At 41.4% G+C, this 17,481-nt stretch overlaps 1 protein-coding gene and 1 long non-coding RNA gene across 5 annotated transcripts in view; one reads left to right on the top strand and one right to left on the bottom strand.

Moving 5' to 3' along the window:
- Window positions 1-737: 737 nt before the first annotated feature.
- Window positions 738-13,955, bottom strand: LOC107528396 (uncharacterized). 3 transcript variants are annotated; one of them, XR_015715885.1, is made up of 4 exons: window positions 13,874-13,955; window positions 10,894-11,034; window positions 3,659-3,859; window positions 738-1,500 (listed from the first exon to the last, which is right to left on the bottom strand). It is a non-coding gene; the product is annotated as an uncharacterized LOC107528396 (long non-coding RNA). The 3 variants fall into 3 exon arrangements; XR_015715884.1 differs by having other exon boundaries at window positions 13,807-13,950; XR_001602365.2 differs by lacking the exon at window positions 13,874-13,955 and adding an exon at window positions 12,751-12,825.
- A 254-nt stretch (window positions 13,956-14,209) lies between these two features.
- ABCA5 (ATP binding cassette subfamily A member 5) overlaps window positions 14,210-17,481 on the top strand; it is a 52,461-nt gene continuing 49,189 nt past the window's right edge. Inside the window, exon 1 of one of the 2 annotated variants that reach the window (XM_087826325.1) lies at window positions 14,210-14,376. The gene's annotated coding sequence lies outside the window, so the exon portion shown is untranslated. Of the gene's footprint in view, window positions 14,377-14,665; window positions 14,685-17,481 lie in introns of those variants that run through there. The other variant, XM_087826326.1, reaches the window with a different exon arrangement.

The following is a 17,481-nucleotide window of genomic DNA, read 5'->3' as shown; positions in this document are numbered from 1 at the left end:
TGCCCACTCCAAAGTGTTTCCCTGTTGTTGTTTCAGTGTTTTCCTGACAGTATTATTCCAACTCCATAGGCCTTAGAACTCAATACATGAGAATAAAAGATCAGTGTAATATATATAAGATCTCCAATTTTTGGAAAAATTATCTTTAAAAAAAGCAAACAATCAAAGAATATTAGATCTGGATCAAACATTGCAGATCAAACTTCATATATGATAGACAAAAGAATCCGAGGTTAAATAATTTGCCAAAAATCATAAAGCTGGTTGTTGGCAGACCAAGGAGAGAACAGAAAGTAGGACTTTGCCCTAGAGTGTTATTAAAATGAACAGAAACAAAAATTTAAAAACCTTGTGTGTTAAAACAGACTTTAAATACAGGGGTGGGCAAAAGCAGGTTTACAGTTGTGAGTTCATTCTTGTATTATTTATTTATTATTGTATTATTTATTGCTACTATTAACCTACTTTTGCCCACATCTGTACATTATACTTAATGAATTACTCCTCTAAGATACAAATGAACCGAAGCAAACATCAGTTAGGAAAATTCCCTAAGATCACATAGTTCAGGATAAGATCAGAGACTGTGTTAGTATGGGAAAACCTACTTTCTCCCAGCAGGGCAAATGTAACAAACTCACATTGCTTAATTACACAAATGGTACATTCATTTTAAAATTACAAATATGTTTTCTACCTATAAATTTTTTTAAAATATGTTTTTATTGATTTTAGAGAGAGAAGAATGGAGAGGGAGAGAGAGAAACATCAATCAGTTGCCTCTTGCATGCCCCCTCCTGGGGATCAAGCCTGCAACCCAGGCATGTGCCCTGACCCAGGATGAATTGGCGACCTCTAGGTGCATGGGAGGACACTCAAACAAGTGAGCCACACCAGCCAGGGCTCTACCTGTAAGTTTTCACTGAATGGATTATTGTTTGATTCAGTACATCTGCAAGGAGACATTCTCTGAAAAGACATACTCATCAAGTGCCACTCTCCTTTTAATTAAATCAAAGTATTCCCTTGCCTTAAGGATACATTATCAAAGAGATTACTTCAATTACAGACTTGAACACTGATTTAGTAAATTAAGGATGTGCCTGACATTGAATCCAACAGATAGCTAACCTGAGTACTACAATATTTAAATTAAAAATCAAGTCAAGATTTGATTCATATATATAAAAACAAATCAAATTTTTAGAGTTGTTTTTCTTAGTTACTTAGGCTACTGAAATGTCAATATAGGTAATCAGCATGGCTTTATTTAACACACTTTAGCAAGTGGGAAAGTCCTGGAAACCCACCAATCTGCTTATCCAGAGTGGCATTACCTAAATAACAAATAAGTAAATAGATATTATAACTTACTGTTCAGGGAAATAAGCAGACTCCTGTGAGAGACTCCATATAGCTCTGTTCTTTGTACTCATCCAATCTATGTTCTCTGCTGGCAAGAGCACAGGCTTTTCAATGAGATTTGCTTTCCAGGTACATCTTGCATTTGGAAAAATTAAAGTAAGAAGGACAGCTGTGAAATCTTTTCACTGTACAGTAGGTCCTCAAATAATGGGTTCATTCAACCTTATTTCATCATTATATTGATGAGATACTGTAGGAACTTAGTTCTCGTTTGTGTTCTCCCAATTCATATACTGAAATTCTACATCCCCCCCCCATTTGATGGTATCAGGAAGTGGGGGCCTTCTGGAAGGGATTAGTGACCTTATAAACAGGACTCCAGATGTGTCATTGGCAAATACATTCTCCCATATAGTTGGTTCCCTTTTCATTTTGTTGATGGTTTCTTTTGCTGGGCAAATGCTTTTTAGTTTGATCTAGTCCCATTTGTTAATTTTTTCCTTTGTTTCCCTTGCCCTAGGTGATATATAGGCAAAAATATTGCTACGAGATGTCTGAGATTTTACTGCCCATGTTTTCTTCTACGATGTGTATGGTTTTGCAACTTGCATTTAAGTCTTTTATCCATTTTGAGTTTATTCTTGTGTATGATGTAAGTTGGTGGTCTAGTTTCTTTTCTTTTTTTTTTTGCATGTACCTGTCCAATTTTCCCAACACCATTTATTGAACACTATCTTTACTCCATTGCATGCTCTTGCCTCCTATAATATTTATGGTCAAATATTAATTTCCCATAAAGGCAAGAGATAATTTCCAAAATACATAAAGAACTTAAACAACTCAACACCAGGAAGACAAATTATCCAATTAAAAATGGGCAAAGGACCTGGATAGACGCTTCTCCAAAGAGTATATACAGATGGCCAATAGACTTAGGAGAAAATGCTCAACATCACTAATCATCAGAGAGATGCAAATTAAAACCACAGTGAGATATCATCTCACATCTGTCAGAATAGCTGCCATCAACAAATCAACAAACAACAAGTTCTGGTGAGCATATGGAGAAAAGGGTACCCTAGTACACTGCTGGTGGGAATGCAGACTGGTGCAGCCACTATGGTAAACAGTATGGAGTTTCCTCAAAAATTAAAAATGGACCTGCCTTTTGACCCAGTGATCTCACTTTTAGGAATATATCCTAAGAATCCCAAAACACTGATTTGAGAGAACATATGCACCCCTATGTTCATTGCAGCATTATTTACAATAACCAAGATCTGGAAACAGCCATATCCATCATCAGTAGATGAGTGGATAGAAAAGCTGTGGTACATTTACAAAATAGAATATTACGTAACTGTAAAAAAGAAGGAAATCCTACCTTTTGCAGAATATAAGGAGCCCTATTGCTCTCTACCCTTACCAGCATATTCAAATATTTTTTAAACTTTATTTTTAAGATAGAGCTATCTATCATCTATCTATCTATCTATCTATCTATCTATCTATCTATCTATCTATCTATCTATCTATTCTCTTAAAGTTTTTTAAAGCTCATTCTTTTAAAGTTTTACTTCATCAAATTAGACTTAGCTTCCATGGCATTGCTTCATGGATGTACCACTATATTTTGAAATCCCCAGTGTCAGTAATATTTCATAGAGATAAAAATGTCCACACAGGAATCCCCATACAAAGCAAACAAACATGTAAGAAAAAAATTTAAACTTTCCATCCTTTTATTGTCTCCATTTTTATATTCATAGGAAGGAAAAGCTAAGAACTAAGAACTGGAGGTGGTTTTATGGCCACTTATTAATAGGATGCACACTCGAAGACCTATGATATAGGTTCTTTTCACTTTAAAACCCTCACCTATTTTGTAAAAAAGAAAAAAAAGGTCATTTTTGTTAGAAAACAGTAATACAGAAAAATTGCTGTAGAAAGAAAGGATACTCTCCCTCAGTAACTTTTTCTTGTACTTTTAAATAAAGCCTTACTAGCAGAACACTCTCTTCCCCAATATGCACCCTAAATTGTTGTGTTCATGTACAATTTTCTCTCCCTCAGCTTGCAACAGGAATCAGTGACTTAAGAGACAGAATGGAATTAAGAACTAAATTGTACTGTGCTCTGTAGGGAATGCAAATACTTATAGCATAAACTTTTAATATTAAACAGTAACAAATCTGCCCATTACCATAGCTGACAATTGTCATGAGGATACATTCACAGTGTTGCGACTTTATGTCTGACTCACCCTTCCATTCTTATTCCATTCTTAACTCACCTGTTCCATTCAGTATTACTTTACAGCACACCATGCGCAGTTCGCCTAACTTTGCCCTGAGTTGGCACCAAGCAAGTGGAAATGAAAATATCTTTCGCGTCAGTCTGTCTTGCCTCACAACATTCTCAAGCTGTTTTCCCCATTTCAGCATTTCAAGGGCAGTTCTGTCCTCTTAAAGCTGGGTTTCCATGGAAGAAGTGCCTGCAGAGTTGATAATCGAAGAAAGAAAGGAGAAAATGAAATTCACCTGGGCTGACCAATTGACAGAAGAGGTCAATCCAATGTCAAACAAAGGATATTTCAAAAGTTCATCTCAATGGATGTTTGTTTTATAGAAAACCCAGCCAGAAATGCCCTGAACCCAGAAAATTGTTCTTATGGGCTTTGAGTTTGCATCTTAAGGTTATTTTTAGAGCATATATGTTGGTTTTCAATTGATATAAATAGAGAGAAAAAACAACAACAAACCACCGAGTTGAGGAACTGGAATAACTTGAGCAGAGTGATGAGGGGGTAGGGTATGGAATAAAATGCCACTTCTTCATATAGAAAAATGTTCTATTTCGGAAAAACAAAACTTTCCTGGTTCTAAAAAAAGTCATTTCAGCATTGCTTGTTTCGTTCAATTTAGCAGTGGAGGTATAGCAGTTCTAATTTCTCAAATGCCAAATGGTCGTTCCATTGAAGAGAAAAAATATGTAATTAGGTGTGTGTAATTTCCTTGGAATGAAATTAGGTTCCAGTTTAATTCATCCTCTGCCCATCATAATATGGAAATTGCCAGGTTTTTTTGTGTGTTTTTTTAGTCTAATAGAAAAATGAGGTTTCCTTATATTTTAGGATCTAATACAATTGAATTTGTGCTGGGAAACAGTATTCACATCGTTCCAATGGAAGCTTTTAGCAAAGACTTGTGTCTGACTCAAAGAACATTTTTATTCCTACTGAAAACCAGGTGGTGTTTCTCCTCTTTCTGTCGACAGGTAAACCTCTGATAGAAGGGTAGCCGAGGCAAGCTGCAGCAATTCAACATCACTGCACTGCAGCCAGAAGCTGGAGGATTACGTGTATTGGGACTCCCCCAGCAAAGGAAACTATCTCTGATAATACACAAACGTGCCATAAAATAGTAATTCACAGCCTTAAGATTGCTAAAAACAACATGCGTCTTAGACAAATGAGACATTATCAAGCCCTGATTAAAAGAAAAATAGGGCAAGGCTATATGCTACACGTGTCCCTTGTAATAACATATCATTAAAATCTCATAACAATCCTATGAAATAGTTACTATTATGTCCATTTAACAGATGAGGAAACTGAGACTGAGATATGTTCATTTATTTCCCCAAGATCAAACAGCCATCATGTGTTGGAACTGTGATTTGAATCTACATTTTGAAAGTCACTTTATTGCCCCTGATCCTACACAAAGTCCTCTAGGCCAAATAGGCAATACTCTTATGATGGAGGGATTGAAATATAATATTTCTGTGATTCCCATATTATTAAAAGTATGATATTTTATAAACAAACTAGAATAAAATGTTTTTTATTTCTTTATCTTCACCTGAGGATATTTTTTCCATTGCTTCCAGAGAGAGTGGAAGGGAGAGGAAGGGAAACATTGATGTGAGAGAGACACATCAATTGGTTGCCTCCTGCACTTGCCCCGGCCCCATGGTACGTGTGCCCTTGGCCAGAACTGAACCCAGCACCCTTCATTCTGCAGGCTGACACTCTAACCAGTGAGCCAAACCAGCCAGGGCTATAAATAAAATTTTAACATTCCCTATAAAGTAGCACAAGGTATAAATTTGGTATTTTGAAATGAGTACATGCTTCAAGATTTCATCATTCTTGTTTTTTTAATTTATCTTTATGTTGAAAGTATTACAGATGTTCCTCCCCCCCATTGGTTTTTTAATGGGCAAGTGGTCTAGGTTTCCCTAATATAGCTGTGAATGTAGGATCTAGGGCCTCTTGTTGTCTCTGAACTATTTCACAATTCTGTAAATTGCAGAAAAGTTAGGATAATGTACATGATTCTTGTCTTTAGAAACATCAATGAATTTTGTCCAGAGGAATACAAATGATCATTACCCTGTGGATACTGACCAATTTTGCACCCGTGAGTAAATTTACTTCAGCATTCCTGATTGTGCGTGTGTGTGGTTTGAATTCTCCTTTGAACCAGCTGTAACATCTTACTGATCCCTCCATTATTAAATGAGTTAAATAAAATCTTTGGCACATGTTCATTTTGTATTTGTATATGACTCATGACTGTACCATTACTTTTTTTCCTTGGACACTTCCTTTATTTCTTCCTTCCATTTGAGTATCTATTACAGGAGCCAAGTCCAAATTATCCAAGAGCCTATCACTAAGAATCGTCATCTCACTTTCGATTCTTAAGAGTTTTGGCCACATCCTTATGCACATGACCGTTTAAATCAACTCAATACATAATATTGTGCTAAGTATTTTAGGAAAAATAAAGATGACTAAGATAGTTTCCTCACTCAAGAGGCAAACATTATTTAGTACAGAGATTAAGAAATGTTCATAGCCCAGCCGGGCGTGACTCCAAGGTTGAGCATCGACCTAGGATCTAGGAGACTGTGGTTGGATTCCCGGTCAGGGCACATGCCCTGGTTACAGGCTCAATCCCCAGTAGGGGGTGTTCAGGAGACAGCTGATCAATGACAACTCTCTCATCATTGATGTTTCTCTCTCTCTCTCTCCCCCTCTCCCTTCCTCTCTCTGAAATCAATAAAGATATATTTTTTAAAATGTTCACAGATAATCATAAGGCAGAAAGTCTTTGAGTGCTTTGGAGATGCATATAGATTTAGAACAATGTGTGCTAAATGTATTCTTAAACAAAATACTAAGCTTGCTAAAAGAATGAAAAGGAATAGAAAGAAGGTGTTTTCTTGTGGCAGCAATAGGAAATATTTCATGGAAAAGGTATAAGTTGAAGTATGTCTTGAAGGGATTTCTAAAAGTAATATGGAAGGGTATTAGAAGAGGAGCGGTTCCTCCAAGTTGAAGGAAAAGCATAAGCTTAAATAAGAAGGGTGGAGGGCATAAATAGGTAACAAGTAATCTGATTTACCAGGTTAAGATGTTAGAATAGTGGCATTATTAGAAAGTAAAAATAAATGAAAATAAAGCAGGGGTGCGGAGGAGGTAGTACAGGATGGGCAGGTGTGTAAAAGTAATTTAGTTTTAAATTTCTTACTGTCTTGTATGTCCAAAAGGAGAGAGAGACTGGTTTTATTTTTTAAGGTTAAATTTAAGAAGCAGGATCACATACATTCTAGTTCTGGGGGGTTCCTGCTTCTCAGTGTCCTGATCCGCTAATTGGTTAGTTTCACCAGTTTCCAGAAAGGTAAGGGAAATCACCATCTTTGTCTCTAAGGCATACAAGTGCCATCTAGTGGTAAAAGGAGGCTATCACAGGAGTGAAACCTAGAAAACATTTACTTTTTTTTACTTGTTTATTTTTCACTTGCTATATTTATATTATGATTAGCTAATAAAAGTGGGCCACATGCTAACTGGAACAAGAAATAAAGTAGTCTAAGACAACACTGTTTGGCCACAGGATTAAGAAAATGTGAAATGAGATTAAAAATGGACTATAGACAAAAGGCTTATTAAATGTGAAACATTTGAAAATTTCACGTCAGGGACTTAACATCAAATTGTATTTTGGAATGTACCTTAAAGCAGGGTTTACTTATGTTTTTAGAGACAGCTGAGAGGTAAGTGAGGAAGGGGCTGAAATCCTGAAGGTAAGGGTACTCTACCAGAATGCCCTCTCCTTCCTCTTTACCTGACTCCTCCTTAGCCCTCAGATCTTAATACAGATATAAGTTCGTCTGGACAATGTCCCTTGACCTCCCAGGTCTGTATTAGAGGAATTACTTATGTCCGCCCGCAAACTGTGTTCCCCAGGATGCTACTCACCACACTCCACTGTCACTTCCCGTTTTCACCTATAGCCCTCATTACAGCCTAAAACTCCTTGACAGCTGGTACCACATCTGTTTTATTTACTGTTGTATCCATAATGCTTAGGATAGTACACATACAGGTTGGTGCAAAAGTAGGTTTACAGTTGTTCATACGGAAAATAACACAGTAATTAATAAATAATGATACAAGAATAAACTGTGTTTCCCAGACGCACTACCGGAAACCTGCTTTTGCCCCACCCTGTATAATATGAACTCTGAAAATACTGTTTACACAATGAATGGGTAGATGAGTGAAAAGAATACATGTGAGGAACAGAGGTGGAAAGTTAGTATCAGTAAAGCTTAAATGAAAACATTAAATATTTTCAGGAAAATTAGTAGACAAAACCTTTTCTTTATTCATTGTATATCTATTCCCTACATGATGTCAATTTTTGTGTGATCTCTGGTGCTTTATAGTGTTCAGAGTACTTAACTTCTCTCTACCTCAGTGGGGGAAAAATAGCAGTACACAGCTCCCACTGTCGTTGTAGAGATTAAATAAAAGACTACGTAAAGCCCCAGCAGTTTGGCTCAGTGGTTAGGGAGTTGGTCCACAGACTGAAGGGTCCCAGGTTTGATTCTGGCCAAGGGCATGTACCTTGGTGGCAAGCTCGATCCCTGGGCCTGGTGGGGGCACGTGCTCGGGAAGCAACCAATCGATGTGTCTCTCTCATGTCGACATTCCCCTCTCTCTCTGTTTCTCTCTCTTTCTCTTTCCCCCTTCTACTCTCTTTGAAAAGCAATGGAAAAAATATCCTCGGGTGAAGATTGAAAACAAAAACAAAAAAGACTACATATAAAGCACACAGAACAATGAGTAGCACATAGTATGCCCTTACTAGTCGGCTTTTATTATTTCCTACCCTTACTCAAAAAACTCCATGAAGCAACCCAGAGAGTCAAAGAAGGTAGATATTTTTTAATCCTATTTCACAAGTTAGAAAACTAGTGATCACAGAGGCTAACTATGCATATGTGATTATGCATCAATTATTAAGTTTCTGAATCCACAACATCTAAGTAATAGTTCATTATCTTTTCTACTGCATTATGCTCCCTTACAGGGAGGGAAGAAAATAAAGGACATTTGGATGCTAAATAATAAAGGCTGCATTGCAGAGAATGGAAAAAAGTTGTTTAAGAGCTGTATTATTTTTCTGTTGCTGCTCTAACAAATGACCACAATCTTAGTGACTTAAAACAACACAAATGTATTGTCTTATGGTTCAGTAGGTTAGAAGCCCAGCACACAAATCTCTCTAGGATGAAACCAAGGTGGGGCAGGGTTGCGTTTGTTTCTGGAGGATTCTATAGGGGAATGCTTCCTCCCTTTTTCCAGCATCTAGAGAGGCCACCTGCATTCCTCCCTCCACCTTCCTAGCCAGTAACGGTGGGCTGAGTTCTTCACATCGCATCACTTTCTCTTCTGCCTTCCACTTCTACTTTTAAGGACCCTTATGACTACATTGGGCCTACCCAGATAATCCAGGATAATCTCCCTATTTTAAAGTCAGCTGACAAGCAAACTTGATCCTAATTTTCCCTGTAAGGTAACATTCACAGGTTCCAGGGATTAGGATGTGGACAGCCTTGGGAGGACCAGGGGCATTATTCTGCCTATTCTAGAGGAACAGTGAAGTCTATGGGGAGTACTGGCAAGGGGATCCTGCAAATGAAAGGAAGGGGCAGGTGCTTGTGGGCACAGCTTTTCAAACACAAGTGTTACAGGTATCACTACAAGCTACCTATATATATTAACTCACATAGATCTTGGCATACACTAAAGCCTCTGGATTTTTTTAGTTTGTTTTTTTTTTTTTAAATCGATTTTTAGAGAGAGAGGAAGGGAGTGAGAGACAGAAACATTGATGAGAGAGAAAAATCATCCATCTGCTGCCTCCTGCACGCCCTCCCCCCCCCCCCACTAGGGATCAAGCCTGAAACCCGAGCATGTGCCCCAACCAGGAATCGAACCAACCGGTGACCTCTTGGTTCCTGGGTCAACGCTCAACTGCCGAGTCACACCAGCTAGGCCTCTGGATGTTTTTATATGGCTAAACCAGAATCTCTCCTATTTTGCACTTCTGCAGTTTTATTTTTCAATTTGAACAAACATAGGGATTTTCATATATTTCTATTAAATTTTACTTTAGATTTTAGCTCAGACCTTAAACTGTTCATATAATTTTGTTTCCAGGTTCAGTCTTCAGTCATATTTTCTATGCTATGTAGGTTTTTTTAATCCTCTGATTTGACCAGAATGATCATTATGACCTCACCTGTATAATTTATGAAAAATTATAAACAAAAATTTGTCTTCCATTATCCAACTAACTTTGTTTATCTAATTAAAATTATATCAAGCTTTTATTTTAGAGTCTCATCCACAAATATCATGAAAGACTAAACACTTTGCTGAAATTAATTTATATCATGACTATACAATTCCCATTTTAACTTTAAGATAAAATTTTTAAAAAGGAGCATAATATGACTTATCTTTAGGTAGTTTGGTTCTCAGTGACTACCAAACTCTCTTGTAACTGTTCATAAAATATACTTAATCATGTTCTCTTGAATTTTACTTTTCTGTTTTAAAGTTTTTAGTGTCTACCTACTAAACAATTTTTAAAAGCAAGTGATCTATTATCTTTTTCATATTTTACAGTTTCTCTGAACCTAACAGCAATGGGTCTTAGGTTACCTGTAAACAGCTGTGGGATGTAATTTGTGCCTGGAACACATGAACTTACTTGAAACAGATAGGTGTTTGCTTACTATCTCCTCACCTATCTTGAGTTTCAGTTCTCTTTCTATGTTGTTTCACCTTTACTACTTTAAAGCCTATTTTTCTTACAGAGTTTTAAGGAAAAACACACACACACAAGTAGAGTCAAGTCTCTTTTTTTTTTTTGCCTTTGCATTATATCGTAAGTCAGTATAGTGCACTCAAGATATATAGGTGTTAATAAAAATCTATGCAGGCTTATTTCTTTTTGCCATCTAATACATTCTTCATTATGGTTAAACCAATCTCCCCATCTTTTCCTTTTGAAAGTAACAGGTAATTACAACCCTCAATGATTTCTCTACATTAATTTATAGTTTGCATCACATAGTTTAACAGTAAAATAAATATTATCTTCCATTTGATACTCTTGTATTTCTTTTTTGGTCTCTCAGAATAATTGTTGATTTCTTTACCTTTTTTTGTTCAGCTGCAAAGTTAGGGTTCTTGCTAAGGAGAATACTAGGCAATCGATATACTCTTGTTGGTTGGTTGAGTTTTTAAACATCAAATTTGGCAAAATATTCTTCAAATATTAATCTCCTTGAATAATTTTTCTGTTTGGAGAAACACAAAGAACGAAAACAATACTTGGACTTCTTTTAAATGTAATGAAAACAGCAACACAATAGTAGTAGTAATAAAAGCCAAACTAAAACTACCTTCAGAAGTCATTCCCTTCTCCAACCCTCCATCAAAATTATTTAATTAAACATTTCCTGAGGCATTTAACAACAATGTCAGCCATATTTGAGATGGTAGCTTGGAATTCTGTTGTTAAAGATGTGGGAGTTTTTCTTTCTACTTTCTCAGTCAAGGCTGTGTTTCTTTATTTGTCTTGCCCTGTTCTAGAAAAAAGGCACCAATTTGAAACTCTTTGACATTAAACCTAACTTAAACCTTGAATTTAGAAACCGTATCACTCTCTTGGCACTTTATTTTTAGTTTGTGGAAATGGCAAATGTGTAAAAACAAATAATGTTTAATAGTACTATTTTTAAAATGGTATATGGGATTTTTAATGTATTGATAATCATGCAAAATAATGTACTGATAAGACATCAGAAAAAACTGCTCTAACAATTTAGAAGTTTTGCTCTTAATTTTGGCAAAAAACCCCCACAAGAAATCCATTAAACAAGGCTTTGTTTGCAATCAAGTACAAAAGCAACACAAACAGAATCCAGTGCTCACCAGCAGGAGGTTATGGTGTAGGTTGGTGGTTAGAGTAATAAGTCTTAATCTCTTTCTCTACAGAAAATACTGTCAACATTTTGGCTCACTGTTTACTTTGTTCAGCTAGGCAGCTTGTTAAATCTCAATCTACAACTTCTATAACCTATGTGCTCCCCTGTGATTTATTTGTCTAAGAATCTATTAACGAGGCATGGGGATTTAGGTTGCCACCATGACAACCAAGCAGTATGCCTTGTTGTTGGCTATTTCCTAGATACAGAAGCTCCGAGAGTAATATCTTCCCTGCAGAATGCTTGGACCTGGTAACTATGGAAATGTAGGTTAAGATTTTGGGGCTAAATTGTTTACAAGGTACATGCAATCTGACAAGCATCCCACTCAAAGAGAGTAAAGTATGTCATGGCCAATACATTACTCTGCGCTGTCTTTTTATTAAAAGGTCTTTTTCCATATTCTGTTACGTAATTCCCACAACCACATTATCGTAATAGTTTTGTCACTCATTCCATAAGAAGAATTTAATTTTCCCTTTCTTCTATTAAGGTAGATTTTGCTAAGTGGACATTTTGTGGAGATAATAGTAACAACGGTATACATTTTCTTGTATTTTCTCATCGGCAGTGCTAGCATCAACATTTACTTCCTTCTGTGATGCATAAAATCCGGAAATTTAAATTGGTACAAGAAAAAGCCCTTAATTCCACACTACTTACAATCTAACTGTAGAGACAGCGCCTAAGTAAAATGTTATGAACAAGATGGGAGCACGTGTGCCGCTGAGGGGAAAGCGAGATGGTTTTGTCCGGGGGATGAGAGTTTTACAGAATCACTGGGTGCTGGTCATGTTACCTTGAGGCAAGAGTGGAAACGTAAACAGAATGAATGACAGAGGACATCACAAGGCCGAGAAACTCAGGAAGCAAATGCTTCCAGTGCTGGTAGAAGCGATGAGTGGGCTTTCCCACGGTAAGGCGGGTGCAGGCTACTAGTCAGAAGGACAATGGGAAGGGCCGGGGTGAACGCATCATGCAGTAAGGCATTTTTACCAAGTTTGTCTTTGACCCGCATTTACTTACTTGCCTGCCAATTCAAGGCCTCTAATAATGCGTTCTTCTGATAGCCAATAATGTGGACATAATGGAGTATGGGGCCAGGTGGGTGCTTGGGGCCGCGGGGGGCGCACCCTGCAGAGGGCACGGTTTCCCCGCCACTTCGCTGTACATCTGCAGCTGGTGTGGAATGGTTTTGAGTGGAAATCGTGGCTGAACAATATAAATCAGTAAGTAAATAAATAAAATGCAAAAAAAAAGAAAAAAAAGAATGCATTCTTCTGAATTTGTAACTAACATGTTTTAGATATTTCAAGAGAGGGGAAAAAAATTACCATGAATAATTTTCATTCCCCGCCTTCTTCAGGATTCCGGGGGAGTTTCTAGGGCACAACAGTCTATTTCCCTTCCCCCACTGCCGATGCCGGGTGTTGAACCCTCACGGATTCGGCTAAACCTCTTTGAATTTCCTGTTTAACCCATATTCCGTAAAGCAAATGAAACTCGATTCCTTGTGGGGTTTTTTGTTTGTTTGGTTGGTTTTTTGTAGAGCTTAGCATTGCGACTGTTGGGGAGATTTCGCTTAAATTGGGGACACATTTTTAAAAATGCACGATGTACATGGGATCGACAGAATTTAAAAAAAAAAAAAATTCTTTCAAGTTCACCTCCCTCAAGCAAAGAAATGGGCCCGTCAAGAAATCAGGAGAGGGCAACCTGCAAGGCCAGGGCTGGGAGCGCTTCCCTACGGTCATGGTTGTCCGCCACTTAGGTCACTTCACAAGCACCAGTTTGTCTTCTCCGCAGAAGCGATGGTGTCTCTCAGAGACCATCTGCCTCGGGCCATTTTTTTAAAAAAAAGTTCAGAACCTGCCGCTTTCCCAGACTCTCCTGAGAACCCTTCAGGAGCTCAAAGCAGCCCAGGTCGGCGTGTGACGGGGGCGCGAGGCAGCGGCTGTGACAGCGAGGCCGCCGCCCCCACACGCCGCGGGAAGAAGGGGCTGCGGAGGGAACCGGCCCGCAGGCCCCGCCAGAGCCGCTCCGACGCGGGGAAACGCGACACGGAAAAGCAGGGATCCTTACAACTAGCGGCGCCCCGCCGACAGCCGCGGGGACGGCCGCAGGGCAAGGTCACGCGGTTGGAACTCACGCCCGAGCTCCTGACTTCAGGCCGGCTGTTCCCGCCGGCGCCTCCCGGGAGAGCGCGCGGAGGTCTCCACAGAGCAGTCACACGGCGCGGCGCTCCCGGGACTCGGCCGCTCGGCGCGCGCGCGCGCGCACGCGCGGGGCCCTGGTCTCCGCGCGCCCCGCCCCCTCGGAGCCCCGCCCCCCCGGCGCGCGCCCCTCCGCGACGCACCGCCCTCCCAGCCTGCGCCAGGGCGCGCGCGCCCGCCCGCGGCCGGGTCCTCCAGGAGCCCCGCCCTCCAGGTGCGTTCAGCCGGAGGCGGAGCCCGGCTTCCGGTGCCGCGCGCTGCTCTCTCGGGAGCTCTGCGGCCCCTGCGTCTCCGTGGGCGCAGCGGTGGGGCCGCGCGCGCGCGCGCGCGCGCGGGGCCGCGCCCTCACGCACTTTTCGGAGCTCGGTCCCCGGCGCGGGCTGCACACACGGAGCGCGTCCCGTTCTGACAGCGCTGCGGCTCCGGCCCCGGCCCTGAGGTGAGGGCGGCGCCGAGGGCGGCGGCGTTTGAGGCTCACGCGGGGAAACCTCTGGGGGATGATGGGGTCGAGCCCGGCGTCCGGAGGCGGCCGTTGAGGGGCTGGCGGGAGAGCGGCGGCGGGATGGGTAGGGTCGGGGTCTGAGGGGGAGGCGGCGGGCGGCGGAAGGAGGCCTCTCCTTCAGCGCGCAGGAAGCGCGCCCCCCCGCCCCCGCGGGCTCGGGTGTGTGGATGCCCGGGGCGCTGAGGGGGCCCCGCCGGGCACCCGGGACCCGGGCCGGCTGTGGGACGACCTCCAGGCTGCGTCAGGTTGGTCGCGGTCGCTTCCATCCCCGGGGCGTGGTGTGAGAGGGGGAATGTCGGTGTCAGCCCCGCACCCCGAGAGCCGCGTCGCCTGCTCACCGCGTATTCCTCGGGGGTCCGTGCTCGTCGCTCCCGTGCGTGTCGTGGGGAGTCGGGTGAGGGGGAGATGCGCACAGCCCGTGACGCGGTTTGGGGGGCACATACCCTGATTGCTGAACCGCGAGGAGAAGCTCCAGGCGTGGAAATATTTCTGCACGGGTGCAGGCGAAGCGGGCTGGAGGCGTCGAGCTCCTTTTGAGGCGATGAAGTAGCGCAGGGAGGGTTTGTCCTGGGCTCCCGAGGCCTGCGCTGTGCATTGAGAAAAGAAACCGCTCTTGGGGAGTCGGGACGGTCGCGCCTGCCGGGCGTCGAGGGTGCGCTGAAGGGGCGGCGGGGGAAGGCAGCCCGCGTCGGGCTCCCGGCGCTGCCCGGCGCCGCGTCCTCGCCTTCAGTCCTCACGGCGGCGCCTCTCGCTGGGCCACGGGGACAGAGGGTCGCGGCGACGTTCAGTCGCCTGTTCAGGTCCCAGCCGGCGAACAGGTAGAGCTGAGGTTCCGACCCAGGGACGCCAGACTCCGAATTCGGGCGCTTGACGTTTTGTGTGGGCCCAGGGAGCGATATGGCCTGTTTTTAGGGAAGACCCCGCGCGAGAGAACATTATTTAGGTTACAAGTCCTAACAAGGCGTGAGTCCTTGAACGCGTGCTGTTTTAAGCGCGTTAGCCTTCAGACAGGGTCTACTGTAGGGAAATCGTACACTCGGGGCGAAAGCAGGTATGTTCGTGCATTTCGTGTTTGTTTGAATGTGTCCTTTCCCAGGTACTTAACCTCTGTGCCCAGAGGACCGAGATGAGTAAACTGTGTAACCTCCGCTCTTGAGTTTAATGGAGGAGATGATCTTATAAAAGAATTTTGTAGGGTTCTGCTGGATGTGACCACCTCCATTAGTGTGTGAGTTAATTGGTTTAAAAGAGTTTTAAGCACAGGCTTTGAAGGATCCATTAAGAAGAGGTATTGGACAGCTTACCCATGCACCACTGCATCGTTCTTTTCCCGTTCAGCAAGAAATACTGTCCTAAAATTTAGTTTAAATCACATAAACAATTGGTATTTTGTTGTACTGTTACACTGCCTTCAGTGAGTTTTAAAATAATGGAGAAGAGGACATCTATTATTTATGATTTTGTAGTGCTTTTACTTTATTAGTTGAGAAGCCACTGTGGGCAGGATTTCTTTCAAGTCATCTGCCAAGCCTGTGCATAACCTCTTCTTCAAAACTGAATGTTAAATTAAAAGGACAGGGTGGGGCAAACGTAGGTTTATAGTTGTTCATATGGAAAATAGAGCAGTAACTAATAAGTAATACTATGAGAGTAAACTGGTGTGTTTCGTGTACTCACCACTGTAAACCTACCTTTGCCCCGCCCTGTATAGCGAATACCAGATTCCACTTAAGCTTTTACGGCTCGGAGTTCTAATGAACGCAGAGTCTTCAGTTTGGACTGAAGTAGCACCTAGTTGAAATATATGACATTACATTAGGCACAGCTGTAGGCAGGTGGGGAGAAGGGACGGCAGGGCATTTTGGAAATTTCCAATAGCTTCATTTTTCTTGGTGAGGTAGAAATCAGCTCATGATCCGAGGGTGATGCTGGGGGTGGACGCTTTGGGGATTTGGGAGAGTGCATGGATTAGTGAACTGTACGATTGCCAGGCAATTAACCAGTCATGCTGAGATATGAAAAGCCCAGTAGAGGAAATAGGGACTGCTCTCCATGGGTGCACAAAATAGAATGTCTAATTTGATTTTGCATGCTAGGCATTTCACAACCGATTTCCATGGTCTGTCTTTACAGTGTCCCATGGAGCACGCACCTGCAACCCTTTGCCCTAACTCACTTTGCCTGTGCCTCTGCCATATTGCAGATGTCCTTGTTCTTTATGCAAGTTAAGCCCTTTTGGGAGTCTAGCTTTTCCATTCTTTTTTCTCTGCCTGGAATTTTCATACCAGTCTTTTCCAAGCTCTTTCCCCTGATTGCACATATCACATTATATAAAATTTTATCTATCTGTAAAGTCAGTGACAGTGTCTAACTTATTTCTTGTCATTACGTTTAGTGCATGAATCCCTCAGTAAATGTTAAATGAATGTGCCACTTTTCTTCTTTCTTATTCTTTTACTCCATAACAGGGGTCAGTACACTTTTTCTGTAAAGAGCCATATAGCCAAGTATTTTAGGTTTTGCAGACCATCTGGTCTCTGTTTCAGTTACTTAACTCTGCTGTAGCACAAAGCAGGCATAGATAATACTGAAACGAATGAGCATGGCTGTGTTCCAGTAACACTGTATTTATAGACACAAAATTTGAATTTCATGTAATTTTTACATGTCACAAAATATTATTCTTTGATACCACCCCCAACCATTAAAAATGTACAAAAACACTCTTAACTCAGGTCATGCAAAACAGGCTGGATTTAGTCGCCACCTCCTCCATTGTAATTTGCAGACCTTTGTTCTATAAGAACTATCAGCAAGCCTCGATAAAGTAATTTGCTGGAAGGTGATACTGGTTATAGTACCTTTGGTGGTAGAGAAGCAAAGATAAATTAGGCAGCCTTTTTTGTCAAGGATCTCATGGTTAAGTTCAAGATTAAGACATGTAAACAAATAATGATGACCCAGTTTGGTAGCTGCAATTACAGTTTATTTATTGGATATGGATGTGGAACAAAGGAGTGATAATCGGCTTTGCTGGGGTGG

The sequence above is a fragment of the Miniopterus natalensis genome, chromosome 17, assembly GCF_054644295.1.
Source record: "Miniopterus natalensis isolate mMinNat1 chromosome 17, mMinNat1.hap1, whole genome shotgun sequence".
In the NCBI taxonomy this organism is placed as follows: Eukaryota; Metazoa; Chordata; class Mammalia; order Chiroptera; family Miniopteridae; genus Miniopterus; species Miniopterus natalensis.
The sequence above is the reverse complement of the archived record's forward strand: the minus strand, read 5'-3'. Positions and strand labels throughout refer to the sequence as shown.